Source organism: Typopeltis vanoorti, chromosome 6 (assembly GCF_054136105.1).
Source record: "Typopeltis vanoorti isolate ZY-2024b chromosome 6, IOZ_Tvanoo_1.0, whole genome shotgun sequence".
NCBI classification, from domain to species: domain Eukaryota; kingdom Metazoa; phylum Arthropoda; class Arachnida; order Uropygi; family Thelyphonidae; genus Typopeltis; species Typopeltis vanoorti.
Window position 1 is genome coordinate 1,435,023 of NC_143554.1, and position 19,040 is coordinate 1,454,062.

The 19,040-nt window shown below is 35.8% G+C and overlaps 1 long non-coding RNA gene across 1 annotated transcript in view; it reads left to right on the plus strand.

Moving 5' to 3' along the window:
* The first annotated feature begins 15,264 nt into the window (after nt 1-15,264).
* The window catches only part of LOC150105245 (uncharacterized), a 35,667-nt gene continuing 31,891 nt past the window's right edge, over nt 15,265-19,040 (plus strand). Inside the window, exon 1 of the long non-coding RNA XR_016548473.1 lies at nt 15,265-15,774. This is a non-coding gene — a long non-coding RNA (uncharacterized LOC150105245). The remainder of the gene's footprint in view (nt 15,775-19,040) is intronic.

The following is a 19,040-nucleotide window of genomic DNA, read 5'->3' on the forward strand; positions in this document are numbered from 1 at the left end:
GCTTTGAGAGTATATGGTATTAGATAGGCATTCATAAGATGATATTTAGTGGTATATTGCTTATAGCTTACCACACTAATTTAGTCAAATTAGTGCAGCAAGTTCAAAGCGAATGATCATTAAGGGGGACTTCAACTATAGCAATATAAATTGGACAGAAGAGGAAACATACGCTACTAAGGGAACTGACTTTTTTGAGTTCTTAAGGGACAACTGTCTTAGGCAGCATGTGATCAAGGAAACATGATGATCAAGAGTTTTGGATTTGGTCATAGCATTAAAGGATCTCATTGTGACTGAGATGTTATACTTTTCCCCAGTTGGTGAAAGTGACTATGTAGTCTTGACTTGGAGGATGAATAGGCATATAGAAGTATCAAGGCAGGCAGCTATCATGGACTTAGAAACCAGCTTGCAGCAATACAATGGATGAAAGAGTTTGAAAGAATAGAAGTCACTTGTGCATGGGAAATATGTAAGAAAAACTTGTTAAGCAGTAGCAGATTGTATACCTTGAGTGAAGAAGTTAAAAATCAATTTGAAGTCAAATGGATAACAAAAGAAATTAAAGAGGAATTGCAGGTGAAAAATAGATTATGTCATATATAGAGACAGGTGGAGAACAGTTGAATGAGGAATATAAACTCAGGCTAGGAAAGTGACTAATATTGTAAGGAGGGAAAATTTAGAATATGAGGGGGAGACTAGCACTGCAATCCAAGGAGAATTCTAAGCAGTTTTTTCACTGTGTGGCAATTGGGAGGAAAAATGATTGTGGATACATTACCTTGCTGGATAGAAATTGGCCTTGGAGAACCAATACAGATGGCATAGCTAAGCTGTTTAATAATCACTTTATTTAAAGTGTCATCCTGGTTCAGTAGACTTTATTCCTAAAAGAATAAGGAGTGGCGAAGTGTTAGAAGTGAATGAAGATGATGTATTTTGAATACTGAGTACATTAAATGTCAGTATGGCAGGAGGACTAGATGGAATTTCACCACGTTTTAAGGGAATGTGCTGCAGAACTGATCATGCCATTACCTTGGCTGCTTAATGAAGATCTTGCAATGAGAAAGATTCCTAGAAATTGGAAGGAGGGTAAGGTGATGGTAGACTGAATTTATCAAACTATAGGGCAGTTTGTATTTCTTCTGTATTTGTTAAAATTTTTAAGAAGTTGATAAGAACTCGCATACAGAATTGGGCATAAGAGGGCAGTATTATTTATGCAGGCCAGCATGGATTTGTTTAAGGCTGTTCTTGTTTTAGTAATCTGATTATCTTTTACAATAGAGTAACAAGAGCTGTGGATGATGGTAAGACATATGCTGTCATTGGATTTTTCAAAGACATTTGACAGGGTGCCACATGATAAGTTGGTTTTTAAGTTGCAACATAAGAATTTGAATATCAAGTTAGCACCAGGACCATTACTGTTCAGTCTTTCTGTCAATGATATTGATACTACAGGGAGATATTCAGTTTTTTGCAGATGATAAAAGGACCTCCCAGATGAGTCTTTGACTCCATGAGGTCTTGGGTAATAATAATAATATTATGAAGCTTGGAAAGGTTATTAGTAATAGTCCTGCATTTTGGCTTCTCAGGAGGATTTAAATAAGTTGGAAAGTTGGAAATATGAACGGGAATTTTAGTATTATGCAATTAAATGTAAGGTTTTGAAATTTGGCATGCACAGATGGAATGCTTCATACTCACTTGATCAAGCTATATTGGCAAGAAAATTGATAGAAATTTGAAGTTTAGATGAAGTATTGCAAAGGTTGTGAAGACATCTCAGAGAATTGCAGCAATATTAAGGAGGATGTTGTTCATGAGATATAAAAGGGTGGTGGTTCCATTCTATAAATCTTTGATCAGTCCACATCTGAATTTCTTTGCTCAGATCTAGTCATTGGGATTTGAAGGGGATAACCTTGGTTTCGAGTGCAGAGGCAGATAACAAAAATGATATCAAGACTATACAGTCTTGATTAGAGGATAGGCTGAGAGCATGCAGACTGCAGAGTTTATTGAATAGAAGACAAAGGGTGGTGGGGGGGGGGTATGTTGAGACATTTAAGCTGTTGGAAGGTTATTATCAGATTAACAATGAGGAGATTTTTCATATGGTAAAATGAAGGAAAGGAACGAGGACAAGGGGGGTGGGGTCATCCCTAGAAGTTACAAAAGGAAGTAGTGAGTAAAGAGGTAAGAAGACAGTTTTTGAGGAGAGTGGTAGGAATTCATGGAATTGCCTGAGAAGGTGGTGAAAGTTTGGATGGTGGATGAGATTAAGGAGTGGTACAATAGACATTTTATATTGATCTCCCATGATGAGTCCTGTGACTGCATGGAGGTCAAGAAAATAACAATAATAATAACTTCAAGTGAGTGAAGTAGCAATGATATTATTACTGTCATCCCAACAAAAATGAAGCCATATGATTCCATGGAGGTCAGGAAAATAATAAAATAAATTAATAAATTGCCAATAATAGCCTGATATTTTGAGGATACAAACATACTTCATGTAACCCATGGATTTTTCACTAGACCACATTCTTATATCTGGATATATACCTCCCAAGGTGGAATTATGTTTTATCATTGATTCCATTTTCTTTGAACTGCTGAAAATACCTGCACTGGTAAATTCTTTTCTGTATTTAGATTTCTCCTTTCTTAGACCTTAAGAATATAAGAATGTATATGAAATTTCTCTTCAGCTACCCTCTGCATATAGTATAATAATGAATATCTGTCTTATTGCAGACTTTTTTTCTCAGAGACCACCTGCACAACAACTTTTTTTTTTCCTACATAACACAAATGGACATTAACTCGGCCATTTCTGCTTCTATTCTCACAAAATAATTCACCAGTAATGAATTTGCTATTTTATTAGGGATAGGAACAAACTTCAGAATATCTTTCCTTGAACCTCTGCATATGAAAGAGTTGTAAAGTAATGAGCACTTGACTCTGCCTGACAAAATGGCATGCTATTCCACTAGAATCAAAGCACTACTTGCATTTGGCTGGAATATATCCCATTACAGGTTAGTGGTGAGTCATCGTAACACTTGGTATATTAACTGTTGTTACTGTTGAAACAAGAAAATTCCAGCATGTTCTCACTGATTATGACACTTTCATGACAAGCACTATAACTACTAAATCATGCCATAAAGTAACAACCAGAATATGTAATAATAATGATTAAAAATCTAGTCTTTGTTATATATTATTATTATTATTATTACCACCCCAAAACCTCATGGAGTCAAAGACTCATCTGGGAGGTCCTTTTATCACACACACAGCTCATCATACTATGTTTTAAACACATTCAAACTCTTTGCAGACATCACATTCTCAGGCAAGGCATTCCAATCATTTACAACTCTGCACGAAAAAAAACCTGCCTCTCACTCCCCTACTCACACCCTCTTTATTCAGTTTCCAGGGATGACCTCTGGTTCTCCCCTGATCTCCCACTATTCTCTGTAAAACTTCTCCAGCATTGATCCTATAACAACCCCTTACTAACTTGTAGGTCTCTATCATATCTCCCCTCTTTCTCCTGTCCACCAGACTCTGCAAATCACATCTTCTCAATCTTTCCTCATACTTCCAGAGGTCAGAAACTACCTTAGCTAGTCTCCTTTGGACCCTTTCCAACATCTCTTCATCCTTCTGAAAACGGTGACCAAATCTGGGCACAATAGTCCATGTGTGGCCTAATCAAAGCCTTATACAACGGAACAAGAATCTCCCTACTTCTACATGTCAGTGTCCTCTGCATCATTCCCAGAAGCCTTTGTGTTGTCTTCACAATTTTGGCGATGTGTCCTCTAAATTTTAGATCCTTATCCACTATCATCCCAGATCTCTTATTTCCTCTACTTCCAACAATATATTCTCACCAAGCATAAATTCTGCATCCCATCTTTGTTTTCCAAATTTTAAAACCTTACATTTTGCAACATTGAATTCACATATATGTAGATAAAATCCTGCAAGTACACAAAAATACAGTATGTTTCCAAAGGTATGCATTGCATTGTCATGTATGTAATAACCACATTGTTCGGAGCTTGTAATACATGTTGATATTGATGTTTATTTGCATTATGTAAATGTTTAAAATCTGCACTACTGCCTATGTGTTATTTCCCTGATGTGTTATTAGTCTGCCCAGAACCAGTTCACACTCTGTAAAGGGATTACAATCAGCTTCTTATTGATTGTAATCCCTTTTTTGTTCTTGCAATTATGAAAGATAATAATAAATGATGGAGAAAGGAAGGGGGGGGGTGTTGAATGAAGTGAAAGTGGATGTGCAGAATCAGAGAAACTAGAGCTTTTGAGGTGGGGGGGGGGGGTAGCTGTTGAGTGGATATGCAGATATCAGCAGAGTGTAAGAATGTGTATAATATGCCTAAGTTAGTACCACTGGTAACAAACCAGAATGGAATAGTGAGTATAAAGCATCAGGATAGCAATGGGACCAAGAGAATTTTGCACTTTATGTATACTAATGAGAGAAGCATTCAGAACAAGCATGAGAAATTTTTGGCATTAATTAGTTCATCCGGGCCAAAATTATTGGCATTAGTCAGACATAGTTAATAGGATAGAATGTGAAGGATAGAGTGTGTTCAGGGAGAATAGAGAACAGAATGGGGGGGGGGGGGGGAGTATTATTGATGATAGCTGATGAACTGCAACCAAAGAGAGTAAAAGTTCAACTGCAGGATGGTGAAAATATTATATTTGAGGCTATCTGGTGTGAAATAGAGGCCAGCAGAACAAAACATACAGTTGGATGCTGCTATAGACCAGGGTATGGAAAATATCTGGTCTGGGGTCTTTCCTCCAGAGGCAAAGCTGCATGTCACCCGGTCCCCTGGTTGCGGATCAGGGAATGGCCACCAGAGATGGTGGCTAGCTGCGAATAGCCAATAAGCAGTCCTGGACAAGAAACCGCAATACTAACAGGATGTGGTAGGTTAGTGGACAACTCCAGTAACTCTATAAAATGCTACAGAAGTCCAATGACAGTACTGCATCAAGGCGAGCTTAGGCAGCACTAAGCCTAAATCTATATACTCCTTCTTGCATCTCTCCCAAGCTCTTCAAGGAAGACTAAGGGTCAGATAAGTGTCAATGTGCTGGCAGTAAAAAGAAAATACAATTGAAATCTGTTGCCAAAGAACAAAAGAAAAAACTCATGCCGGCTCAGACGTCACCCAATCAAACAAGGTCCACGTCCCCAATCGAGTAATCAGGATTGGATCGAAAAATCCGTTACTGAAAACAAAGACAAAAATCAAACTCAAACCTGTAAAGGATGGAATATCAATTGGTATATGGAATGTCCGTACACTCTGGGCAACTGGAAAATTGCAATTGCTTCAAGAAGAAATGAAAAAATACAGATGTGATATATTGGGTATTTCAGAAATGAGATGGACACTGTCAGGAGAATCAAATGGTGGAAGAGTTCTCTGGTCACGAAAGTAAGCATGAAGCAGGCATAGGTTTCCTGCTAAGTAACAAGGCCTATCAGGCAATGATAGGATACAAACCAGTTAGCGAAAGAATAATGGTTGCAAGATTCAGTGCCCAACCATTTAATATCAAGACCATTCAAGTATATGCGCCCACTGCAGAGAGTGCAGATGAAAACATTGAGAGATTTTACAGGAATCTACAACTAGAAATTGATGAGGTGCCGAAGCAGGATATACTCATTATTGGAGGAGACTGGAATGCAAAAATTGGCAAAAATAACACAGGATGGGAAGAGGTTATGGGAAAATTTGGATATGGAGAAAGGAATGAACGTGGAGAGATGCTTCTGGAATTTGCTACTGATAACAACCTGGTGATTTGCAATACCAAATTCCAACAAAAAGATTGTCGTAAATGGACATGGCGCTCCTTCGATGGCAAACACAGGAATATGATCGATCTGATATTAATAGACCAGAAATAGAGAACCTCAGTTCAACAGTGCAGATCATTCAAAGGAGCTGATATTGATTCGGACCACAGCTTAGTGATTTATAAGATTAAGACTGAAACAGAAGTACAAAGGAAAGTTCCAGAAAGCTAGAGACATTTCGAAACTAAATGAAGACAGGCTAAGAACAGCATATCAGAACATATTGGAAACTAAGCTTAAGATCCCAAGTGAAAAACAAAATTTAAATACAAGAGCAGAACAACTGACTAAAAGAAGTGCTAAAAAAGCAGTAAGGAAATAATTCCTGAAAGAGAAAAGATCAACAAAAAATGGATAACTCACGAAACCCTAAAATTTGTACAAGAGAAAAGAGAACTGAAACTTAAAAGAGATAATTCAGAGGCAGCAGATAGATCAGTTATACCCTCAGTGCAACGAAGTACGGAAAGCAGCAAGGTCTGATAGAACCAAATGGTTGGAGGACCAGTGCAAAAACATTGAATAGTACTATGGAGAACACAAAACTAGAGAGGTCTACAAACTTATAAGAAATGTCAATAGGAAGTGGCAAACAAGATCAGTAGCAGTCAAAGATGAAGATGGTAAAGTATTGATGGACAAGACTGAAATCATACACAGATGGACAAGATATTGCAGCGAACTATATAAAAATCAACTAAATAATACTGCAACAGAAGTAATCAAAGAACTAAAAGCAATCTCTCCAGCAGCAGAGATCTTTGAAAATGACATCTTGGAAGAGGAGGTGAATAAGGCTATAAAACATCTCAAGAACAACAAGACTCCTGTAAATGAGATGCTAAAATATAGGGGAGAAGAGAATCAGTTGTAAAAGAAATGCATAAGCCATGTAATGAAATATGGGGAGAATATAGGGGAGAAGAGAATCAGTTGTAAAAGAAATGCATAAGCCATGTAATGAAATATGGAGATCAGGGTATATACCCGAAGAGTGGAAAAAATTGGTCTTAGTTGTTCTTCATAAGAAAGGCAGTGCTTTAGAATGTACCAATTACAGAACTATTGCATTAATGAGTTCATCTTGGAAAACTGCTGATGAAAATACTAACAGAATTCCTGAAGGGTCACATATTATTATTATTATTATTTCCCAAGACCTCATGGAGTCAAAGACTCATCTGGGAGGTCCTTTTATCACACATTTCATCATACCGTGTCTTAAACACACTCAAACTCCTTGCAGATACCACACTCTCAGGCAAGGCATTCCAATCATTCACAACTCTGCACGAAAAAAACCTGCCTCTCACTCCCCTGCTCACACCCTCTTTATACAGCTTCCAGGGATAACCTCTGGTTCTCCCCTGATCCACTGTTCTCTGTAGAACTTCTCCACCATTGATCTTATAACAACCCCTTACCAACTTGTAGGTCTCTATCATATCTCCCCTCTTCCTTCTCTCCACCAGACTCTGCAATATGGAGGCACATCTTCCTGATGAGCAAGCCAGATTTCGAAAAGATCAAAATACAGTACAACAAATACTCGCACTAAGACTAATAGCAGAGAATAGCTGAACATTGTGCCCTTTGATTAGAAAAGACCTGGGTTCGATTCTCGTCGTGACGAGGGGAATCCTTATATGGGCTTTTTCAGTTGAAGGTGAGTTTGCCAATCTCATACAGCCATAGCAGGGTTTTTTGAGTTGAAAAAACCCTGCTACTACTGCATGAGTTGCCGGCCTGGTTGGCTGAGTGGTTAGCGTATCCAATGTCCAGCCATGTTATATTTTGGTCAATATTATCAAATGCTTTTTGGAAGTCCACGAAACAGCAGTATATCTTTTTGTTCTTTCTTCGAACTTTCTCTGCTATTAGTCTTAATGCGAATATTTGTTATACTGTACTTGGATCTTTTCGAAATCCAGCTGCGGGTTCGAATTCCGCCGTGGGTATGGATGTTTGTGATTGTCTGTGAAAATACTAGCGGCGGTGGTGGGGGAGACATTATGCTTGATTGTCACACCGAGCTACAAGTGCTGGAAAAGGGACTATGACTGGTGAACGATATTGCAACAAAGTTTTTCAACTCATGCACGAGCAGTCGAGATACTTCTGGAGGCCAAGGATATTAATCGAATCGAGTGGCCAGCACCCTCCCCAGATCTCATCTCCATAGAACACGTTTGGGACGTAATAGGGAGACGCATTGCTGCTCAAAATTACCTTCTAGAAAACAAGACCTATGTTGCTCTGAAAGATGAGTGGTTTGCCTCAAGAACTCCTAAATCACATGGTACTAAGCATGGTAGGATGTTGTGAGAGCTGCATCGCAGTTTTGGATAGACATATTCCATACTGAAATCTTTCCCCTTAGTTTTCTGTAAGCACTGTACATTGATTTTTTAATTACGTCCTTTGGAAATTTGTAACTTTTGCCAAAATACCATATTGTAGTTTATTTTGTACGTAATTTATAATACATTTTTGTGTAATATAATTCATTAGTAAGCTGGCAATAAATTTATATCCACATTTGGCTGTAGTCTTGAAAATTTTTCATATACTGGTAAAAATGTAGTTTGTCCTTAGCTTTTGAACACCAATGTATTTGAAAGTTCTTATTTCGAGCCGGGGAGGTTAATTGGTTTTCTATGATTTCGTTTGAAAAATTAAATTGTGAAGGAAATGACCTATACCAATGTATTACATTCACTAAATATATGCAAAATACACAGTTTGGAAAGAAGTCAAAGGACACCTCTATGAGCAATGTGCATCGTGCCATGTAACGCTGTTTCTAACCTGTATAAATTGGAGGAATATGATATTATTATTATTATTATTATTATTATATAAAGGAATACATTCAGAATTGTACACTTAATCCCTGAAGACGAAATAATGTTATATTGTATGTAAAACAATGTATGCAAAATTATTATATTTTCGTTTAGTACAGAATCGAAAAAAAATATATAATAATAATTTTTTTTTCTCACTCAAACTTTATTATTTATACATAATATTCATAATACATTACATGAATACAATTGTACATAGCAGATACTTACACGTACATAATATTTTTTATTAAATAATAATTGTTTACAACATATATTATTATAATATTAACAATGTGGATTATACAGATTTTTTTTCATTATCATACAGTATTTACATATACAGTCATCCCACGATTTACGTCGTGGTTCCGTTCCATCCGGCACGACGTAAGTCGGTTCTTATAAGTCGATACATTAAATCAACAGAGTTATAGGGGTTAGGGACTTAACTGTAATAAGTATACTGTCATTTTAATTTTTAAACCTTATTATAAAACTGTATTGTGCGTTAATGCCAGTATAAAACAGGAGAATAATCACCCAAATCTCTACAATCACATCTCCATTACCTTCCCTATGTGAAGGACAAGGCTGCGGCTTTTCTGGTGTAACTTTTTTTTTTTTAATTAAAATACCCAATGTGCTGTGCTTGTTCCTCTTCTTCTTTTCATCATAAAATTGTTTATAGTAAACAAACACATCATGTTTCCTTTCAATTAATAAGAAGCGTTCAACATTTGGGTCCATGTCTTAAACCATTTTGAGAGCATCGCTAAGTGCAGAGAGCATTTCTGCAAGACCTGCAACAATTTATTCCTCCAGTTCGGCCAATTCTTCGTTGGTCAACTCTTCAGGAGTACTTTCTATGAGTTGAACTATTTCATCATTCACTTCGAGATTCAGATTGTTTGCTAAGGCCAGTATTTCTTCACTCAATTTACAAAGGTCTTAAATTTTTTCAAAACTTCCAAAATCGTGCACAAACCTTTTTAATGTCTTTTTCCATGTGCCACTCATACACTGAGAGATCACTTCATCCCAAACTACAACAATATTTTTAATAGCATGATAAATATTGAATGCTTTCCCGAATTGCATGAGAGTCTGGTTGTTTCCTTCAGTAACAGAAATGATTTGTGAAAAACTTCTCTGTAGATAATAAGCCTTAAACACTGTAAGAACTCCCTGATTCATCGGTTGAATCAATGAAGTAATGTTTGGAGGAAGAAACATGACCTTGAACTTGGTGAAGATCATCGATATAAGACTGATGACCAGGACCATTATTTAGAATTAATAAAATTTTAAATTCTACATTTTCTTTCACACAATGGCTTTCCATTTCACTCTCATTACAGTTCATTAAGGCATCGGCAAACACTTTTTTGAGTCATTCACAGCTTTTTATATCTCCGCTAATGAACTGGAAGTGTATGCTTCCTAAAGTTTTTGGAGGCTCTTGGATTCACACTGTGCTATATCACAAATAATTTCAGTTTACATCCAGCCACATTATCCCCTAACAGAATCGTAACACAGAATCGCAGATTTTGGCTTTTTTGTCGATGAGTGTCAGCTCTGGCATTTTTTTCCGAAACGAGGAGGTCTCATCAATATTAAATATTTGCTGTGACAAATAATTTTCCTCCGTAATAATTTTATCCAATTCCTCCACAAACTCCTTGGCATCCTTCTCATCGGAACTTGCAGATTCACCATACATTTACATTATGCAGTGCAAAACGCTACTTGAATCTCATGAACCAACCGGAAGAAGCGTTGAATTCGTAGTCATAATCGGCTCCTGCTTTTTCCTTCAACATATTAAAGTGACTGTGCCTTAGCAGTTATGGTCATAGTGGTAAGGGGGTATGTTTTAGTCCAGGTCCTCCTCTATGCATGATGGGTAGCTTTTCCAATCACCGATAGGACCTTGTCGTTGCTTCCTCACTATCGCAAACTTGCAACTGCGTTTCAAGATTAATTGCTCGCCTCTTTTTTTGTGATTCTTCACTAGGTCTTTTAATTGGGCGTGTAGGAACCATGTTGCTCAATATATCGAGAAATATTTAACGATAAATACGCAAAATTTTTTAAACACAAAATCAACAGAGGAACTGTTGAATCCACGTGCCGACTGCCGAGGGATATTGCCGATGAATGCGTTGTTGCCACTGTATTGTTGCATGATGTATTGTTACTAAATAGAAACCTTTTTACTTTACACTCGCTTGCGTCTTGTTCAAAAATATAGTCGAAAATGCTATCTATTCCCTTATGGGATCACATACGTAAGTCGAGGAATGGCTGTATACAAATAAGATAGTTTTTTTTCCTGCTCTGTACAAAATTCTGTACACAGTTTAGAATACCTTAATTTCTTTTTAATAATTTTCTTTGAATATAAATATACACATACTTTTTCTTTTCATATCAATATTATCGAGGCCTGTGTAGCCCAGTGGTAGTGGCTCTAATTAGTGATTCAAATTTCCGAATTTCCGTGAGAAGAAAACCCTCCTGATGCCGTATGAGATCGGTTAACTCACCTTCAATGGGAAAAGCTATCGCAGATTTTTTCTAGTAGACGAGCGCAGTGTCTCTATGCTCTTCCAATTTCACTACAGATCTCATTTGGTTTATCTTCCTGACCCTGGGTACATAATCTGATATTTCTTCCCTCAAACATCGCCTGACCATTTCTCATATGCTTTCAATATTGTGCAGATTCTTCTACCCAAGGCAATGCTTCAAGCTACCTCCTCAGATTGTCATAGTCACCTACGCTTTAGTTCCAGAGACACTCCTTCACTAAAAATTCTGCATGTTTCGCAAAAGATCAAATTGCAATGCAGAAAAATGCTGCTTTAATAATAATAATAATTATTATTATTATTATTATTACCCAAGACTCATCTGGGAGGTCCTTTTATCACACACACATCTCATCATACCGTGTCTTAAACACACTCAAACTCCTTGCAGACACTACACTCTCAGGCAAGGCATTCCAATCATTCACAACTCTGCACGAAAAAAACCTGCCTCTCACTCCCCCACTCACACCCTATTTATACAGTTTCCAGGGATGACCTCTGGTTCTCCCCTGATCTCCCACTATTCTCTGTAGAACTTCTCCACCATTAATCTTATAACAACCCCTTACCAACTTGTAGGTCTCCATCATATCTCCCCCCCTCTACCTTCTCTCCACCAGACTGCAAATTACATCTTCTCAATCTTTCCTCATACTCAACATTCCAGAGGTCAGAAACTACCTTAGTCAGTCGCTTTTGGACCCTTTGCAACAGCTCTTCATCCTTCTGAAAACCCGGTGACCAAATCTGGGCACAATAATCTATGTGTGGCCTAATCAAAGCCTTATACAACGGAACAAGAATCTCCCCACTTCCACATGTTAGTGTCCTCCGCATCATTCCCAGAAGCCTTTATGTTGTCTTCACAATTTTGGCGATGTGTCCCCTAAATTTTAGATCCTTATCCACTATCATCCCCCAGGTCTCTTATTTCCTCTACCTCCAAAAATATATTTTCTCCAAGCATAAATTCTGCATCCCATCTTTGTTTTCCAAATTTTAAAACCTTACATTTTACAACATTGAACTCACATCCTCATTTGCTTGCCCAATCACTCAATTTATTCAAGTCTTCTTGCAAGGCCACAACATCTTCACTACTCTTTATGGTTCGTCCCAACTTTGCATCATCTGCAAACAACTGAATATCTCCATCCAAATCTTCGCCAATATCATTAATATACAAGTTAAATAGTAATGGTCCTAAAGCAGACTCCTGAGGCACTCCACTAGTGACTTTCCTTTTCCTGGATATTGCACCCCCATACACACCTTGTTGATATCTATCAGATAGCCAGTCTCCAATTCAATGCACTAATCTAATATCCAACCCCATCTGCTCTAGTATGACTGTCAACTTGTCATGAGGTACTCTATCAAAAATCTTTTGCGAAATCCAAGTATATTACTATCCTTCTCCTCTGTCCAAGGAAGCAGTCACTTTATTGTAATAAGTAAGTAGATTACTAAAACATGACCTCCTTTTAGCAAATCCATGCTGTCCATCAAAGATTATACCACTGTTGTCAACCCAACTCTGGATCCTAGTTCTCACAAGCTTCTCCAACAACTTAACCACAACACCTGACACACAGATAGGCCTATAGTTTGATGCTTGAGTTCGATCACCTCATTTATGAAGTGGCACAATCGTGCCCTTCTTCCACTCCTTAGGAACTTGACCAAGTGCAAGACTCGTATTAAAAAATTCTCGTATTAAAGACTCGTATTATTATGGTCAAACTTGATGATATTACAAGATCCAGCACTCCTAAACCCCGATTTTTGCACTTTCACACTCTATTTCAGATAATTTCTCACATTATCTTGAGAAATTATATTTTTTTCCCTCTGCATATCCTTTCCTCATTCGAATCTCAAGGAATGTATTACTAAGCCTTGCTTCAGAGTTGGTAAAACATTCAGCATCTTCTGGTGATTCCCATATTCAAACTCAATTGCCTTACATAAGGACGTCTGCACGCACACACACACACACCCTCACTTATATTCCCCTAAAGTTCTGATGTTGCATTTCCATTCTCTCACTGAATAGGGCTTTCTTCAGACATCTAACTCTATACTCATTCAAACACAGTTCACCATTCGTATATAAATCCTTTCATCCGTTGAATTTTCACCATACATTCGTAATCCGCACTACTTCTCCCGCACTATTTACTCATTCACCGTTTGCAGTAATTGTCCTTCAAAATTCGCTTCTGTTAATAGATTTACAATTTTAATTCGCTCACTCTTCATTTTCGCTTTTTTTTCCAGTAGCTCCTTCATATCATCTCTCATTTCTTACCTGTCGGTGCATTCCCGTTTATTCTGTTGGCGCCCCTCACTGCAGATAGTCTCGAATGCTGTGTTTCTCATGAAATATGGTGACGAGTTGTATTATCTTCGATGAATATTTCTTATCATTTTTTCTTGATTTGATTGATTCGTTTTTTTCCTTTTCCTGATCCAAACATTAGTCCCAACTAATAAAAGAAATAGTTCTTCTTGGAAGTATGCTTCTGCAAGCCTTTTCTTCCATTTCACTCAAAATTCCAGACCTGTAACCAAGGTTCGGTTTTCAAACAAGTGTGGTAAAGCGTCCATTAATAATAATACGTTTTAATCAACATCTTAATATTACTCAGCATATTAAGATGTTGATTGTAATAAGTAAGTAGATTACTAAAAAATTTGGCATAAAAATAAGAGGACATTTATTTTTTACACACAATCAATATCCATTGATTGTCTTTATCACTGCTGCACTGAACTTTTCTTTTAATTTTTTTTCTCTTTGTTCTGGCGGGGGTTTCTGCTGTCTTCTATGAAGCTTGTGCCGAGTTTATCTGAGGATGATAGATTGCTGTAGCGTCGTGGTTTTGTTTCAGTATCCACGGCGAACCAGGTGTCGATTTAACTGTTTATATGTATATGTGCATATATATGTACACAACTTAACAATTCTTAACATAGTTAAAAAGCATCAGCTCCGTCGGTTTGTTTACATTGTGCGAATGAAACTGGACAGACCTCTTCGCCTATTTGAGGGTACTGTGGAGGATATAAGATCCAGGGGAAGACCAGCTGGCATAAAGTCCTTAGAACTGCATTGGACTTTCAAAGCTATTAGCATATGAAAGGGCGTGCTTTTGGAGAACAGTGGAAGACTCTTATTCATTTGGGACTCAACCTATTTTGAGGACGGAAAAGAAGATAAGTGCATTTTTTTTTTCTAGTTGGAGTGTAGAAGCGAGTCCTAAAAAATTCCCAAAATGTGACATCGGATTATCCCTTAATCTTTTGGTGGTCACCGACTAGTCTGGGAAAGACGACGGATGCATAGCTTTTGGACATTTCTTCTTTTATTTCAATTTTAATTACTAACATTTATTTTAAACTTTGATTTGTATTTTAATTTAAAATTTAACTGCAAATCCTGAACATTATTTTGTTCTGACTTACTGTGAGAAAGAGCAGTTCACACACACACACACACACACACACACACACACACACACACACACACACACACACACACACACACACACACACACACACACACACACTGTCCTACCAAACTTAAATTTTTGTAACTGAAATAAGTACGATGTATTTTGAAATTATTTGGGAATGTCAGAACCTACTTTTAAAATATTGCAAAAAGCAATAAACAAATAAAAATATTTAATTCTGCATCTTCTGAAACATTTTCATTCCATTAACTTTAAATCCATGTTCGTTACTTCTTGCATGATGCAGACGATTCAAACATTATTTTTTGAACAACAGAGTGCGCTATGAACAGTGCTCTCTGCCGCTGTTCAGTTTACCCCTGTATTTGAGGCTTTGTGTAAATGCGCATTAGTATGACAGGTAAGGTGCTGTATCTGGCAATTCAAGTTAGAAGCGTCAACTGTAGATTAAAAATAAAGATTTAATTTGTCTTGCATAAAACTATGTTTTAAAGAAGTATATATATTTCAATATAATAGAGGTCGTTATTTTAATCCAATTTACGAAACTTCCTGTAGGACGCTACTTCCAGTTCTGTGTAAACAATTCCGGAAGATAACACACCTCGAGATACTGTAGGCGTGCGCGCTATGCTGTGGTTTATTATAAGCCAAGTGTTTAAATTAATAAATTAATATAGAAAGCTAAAATACGACACTCCATTTCGTTACTCATCTTTTCGTGCAGTCTTGATGAGTGTCAAAAATAAGAATGATCTCAGAGGATGTCAGCGTTCTTGAATCAAGCGTGAGACTAACATTTTTGGATCGGATTAGGAAATGTCTTTACAGTAAAGTAGAGTGGAAAGCTTATTTGTGTGAAAAGGTGGAGAAACAACGGGAGAGAGAACAAGGTATGCTTGCTTTATAAAAGTAATATGTACAAATTCAGTAATCTTATTTGGTACGCCACACGAATTGCTGTGTAGCTACGTTCTGTAGATTCCTTCATGAACGTATAATTTTGCATATTTAAGTTAATTTAAGGATTTATCCTACTTTCTAAGTAAAAATAAATAATTAAAAACGAAATATTACCACCGTTTGTAAATAGTTTTTTTTTTGTTGTTATGTATTGATGAAATAATTTTTCGAATTCCTCTATGAAAAAAGTTTATACTTTATATTTTATTTTGTTTTCCTATCCCCTATTAGAAGAGTGCTTTAAAATGTAACAAAAAATAAAAAAAAAACGTAACCTTCGAGTTTAATACTGCTTAAACCATATTATATTCTGTAAATCAGTAATATCTTTATAGAAAATTCATATCTTCTAAAATGTGGCTATTTAGCGTATGATATCTAAAGAAAGAAAATAATCATAAATAAATCTACTTTATTCAGACTCGTACACAATATGATAACAGTATAAATAAATTTGTGGCACATACTTGAGGGTTAGCTTTTTTTTTTTTTTTACTGGCTTGTATTTTTTAAAGAAGCTTCTTCACCTCGTTCTGTTAGTGTCCTTCCTATAAGCTGCTTAAACTGGTACTGTTTAGGAAACGATATGCAAACAGTTCTAGATTTTCATCATTTCGTTGTCCATATTCTGTGAGGTAGTGCATGGTTCGCTTTGCGCTGCTAAATATAGAAATAAAGTCGACTGCACGTGTCTCAGAGTAGCTGCACCATCGTCTATTTCCTTACTAATTTCTGTACGCCACTACCATGTTCCATGACAGAAATAAAAATATTGGCTTACACTAACGAGAACTGAAATTAAAGATCTAACTTGAAGAAGTGTGTTTTCTTAATTTTCCTTAGGCATTTTATCGCATACGTTTAACTTGAACAGAAGTTTAAATTTCATTTACGAGAAAACAATTTGGAAAGGCGTATCGTCCAAAAATCGAGAGTTTAAACTTTGCTAAACATTATTTTATTATCGTTTCTAATTATTAAATCAAGACATTTCACCTGACACTGTCTTTTATGCACTCGTTGTTCGACTACAGATAAGACGATATTTTTAAGTAGAATATCTTCAACCGAAAGATATCGTATTATAAACTGCAACCAAAATAAAGATGACATTTTTAAATTTCTTTTTTTTTTTAAAAAACTTCTTCAACTTACTTTTTATCCCAAATATGTTGTAACATGTTTACCATACGATTTTGATAATAACGTTATTAATAGCATAAACGTTAATCTTAGATAAAATAAGGAAATAATCGAGTTTTAAATTTAATTATAAACTGCACTTAGTTATATTTAACAATAACTGAACTCATAAATCTTTCATACAAGAAGTTATTGTGTATTACAGTTAAATAGCTTACTATACAGTCTGAAATAAGACTAATGGTTACTTTTGAGAAAAATAATTAAGTAGCCTTTGTACTTATGGCAGTAATCATAGCGATAAATAATTGCAATTAACGGATATTTATGGACTCGTTAATTTTACACAGAATTTTGTACTTTTTAATTTTATATTATAAACGTAAACAATGTAAACTTAATAGTAAATGTTTCTCCATCTTTTATGTAAGCTTAAGCTTTGTTGCGTTCATAACACTTGCATGTAGAGTTTAATCTTTGTGTGCGCGTGTGCGTGCGCGCTGCGAAATTTGGTTTCCAATTTCTTATTAAACTACTCTGAGTTCAGTCTAGTGTCCATTCCGTTCTGTTTTTATCTATTCATTCATTTATTGTTACATAAATCGTTTTCCCCCCTATTACATAGTTTTCACTATTAATTTTTTTCCCCATTTCACAAGTATTTTCTATATTAATACTCGGACCACTGATTTATAGATTCTTTTGTTAGAACTTCATTATTTCATGTTGAGTTTAAATATTATTTTATTCCATTTTTAAATATTTGCATTGTAATGTTCCTCTTCCATTCACTAGGGATGTCTTTTCTTAAAGAAAAGTTTGCCCCGTTTTGGTTGATTTCCCCCCCCTCAATACTCAGATGACCTTATGTTAATTTTTTTGTTTTCTCTGCATTTTTTCTGGCTTCAAGGTTTTCTCCACATTTTGTTTTTGCTCCATAAGAGTCGTATTTCTACTGCGATGAGTCTTCAGACTTTTTGGAGGTGTCACGAATAATATTTCAATTGTTTAGATTAACCGTCCCGATATTTTTACTTTGCTCATCATTCTTTTATATGCTACATATTTAGCTTTATTAGTATTTAACAAATATTTGGGAATATAAGACTACCTTTTGATTTCTGATAGGGTTTTTATTTCTTAACACACACACACACACACACACACACACACACACACACACACCAGGCTATCCATTTTGTTTAAATTTTTTCCAGTGTTTGTCCTAATGCTTAGTAAGATCTGCTTGTCTGTTTTTAAATTTTTCGCTTATAGAGATCTTTTTTTTTTCAAAGTCACTAGTTTTTGATAAAGTATTCTTATATCTTATGCTACTGTCTTAAATTTATTTTCTTAGTTATCTCTTTATTTGTATTTTGTTGGAGTCGAAAATTTCCCATTAGTATCCCTATGATATCCTATTTTTCATCTGGATTTAGTATTCTTTTTTATTACTAAAGAATATCGTTGGTGAAATTACTGTTATTTCTCCATTGTTTTATACTGACTCTTGTAAACTAAATCTGTGTGTGTGTGTCCGCCGCACTATTATAAATGTGTTTTCTATAATTAATGATGTTGTTCCATTTGAGTTCAATTATTTCATATGTTCACTACATTATGGATTAAAGAAAGGAAAAGTATTTCATATGTTCTTGAAACTGCATTGTTTCCAGTCTTTGCATTTAACTTTTCTGCCAGTATTATTAATTAAGTTGATAATTTTACAGTCCAAGAATTCAATTTCTGTTTTTCTTCCTTGAGACTATATGCCCTGATTAGAATTTTATTTTGCAATGTTATTTTTATTCACCGTATTTCGACTAGTATTCTCCCTTTCTGAAAACCCTCCTGTATTATTCCTATATCAATTTATCTCTCTTTCTGTATGTACTGAAAACTGTGACATTTAATTTGTACATTACTTTGCATTTTCTTTGTTTCTGTTATGCATGCTATATATATATATAATTTATCATTTCAGATTATCAATATGTTCCATTTCCAGTGTCTTCTCCTTTTTGCTCTTTCACGGTCAAATTCATCGGGAGAT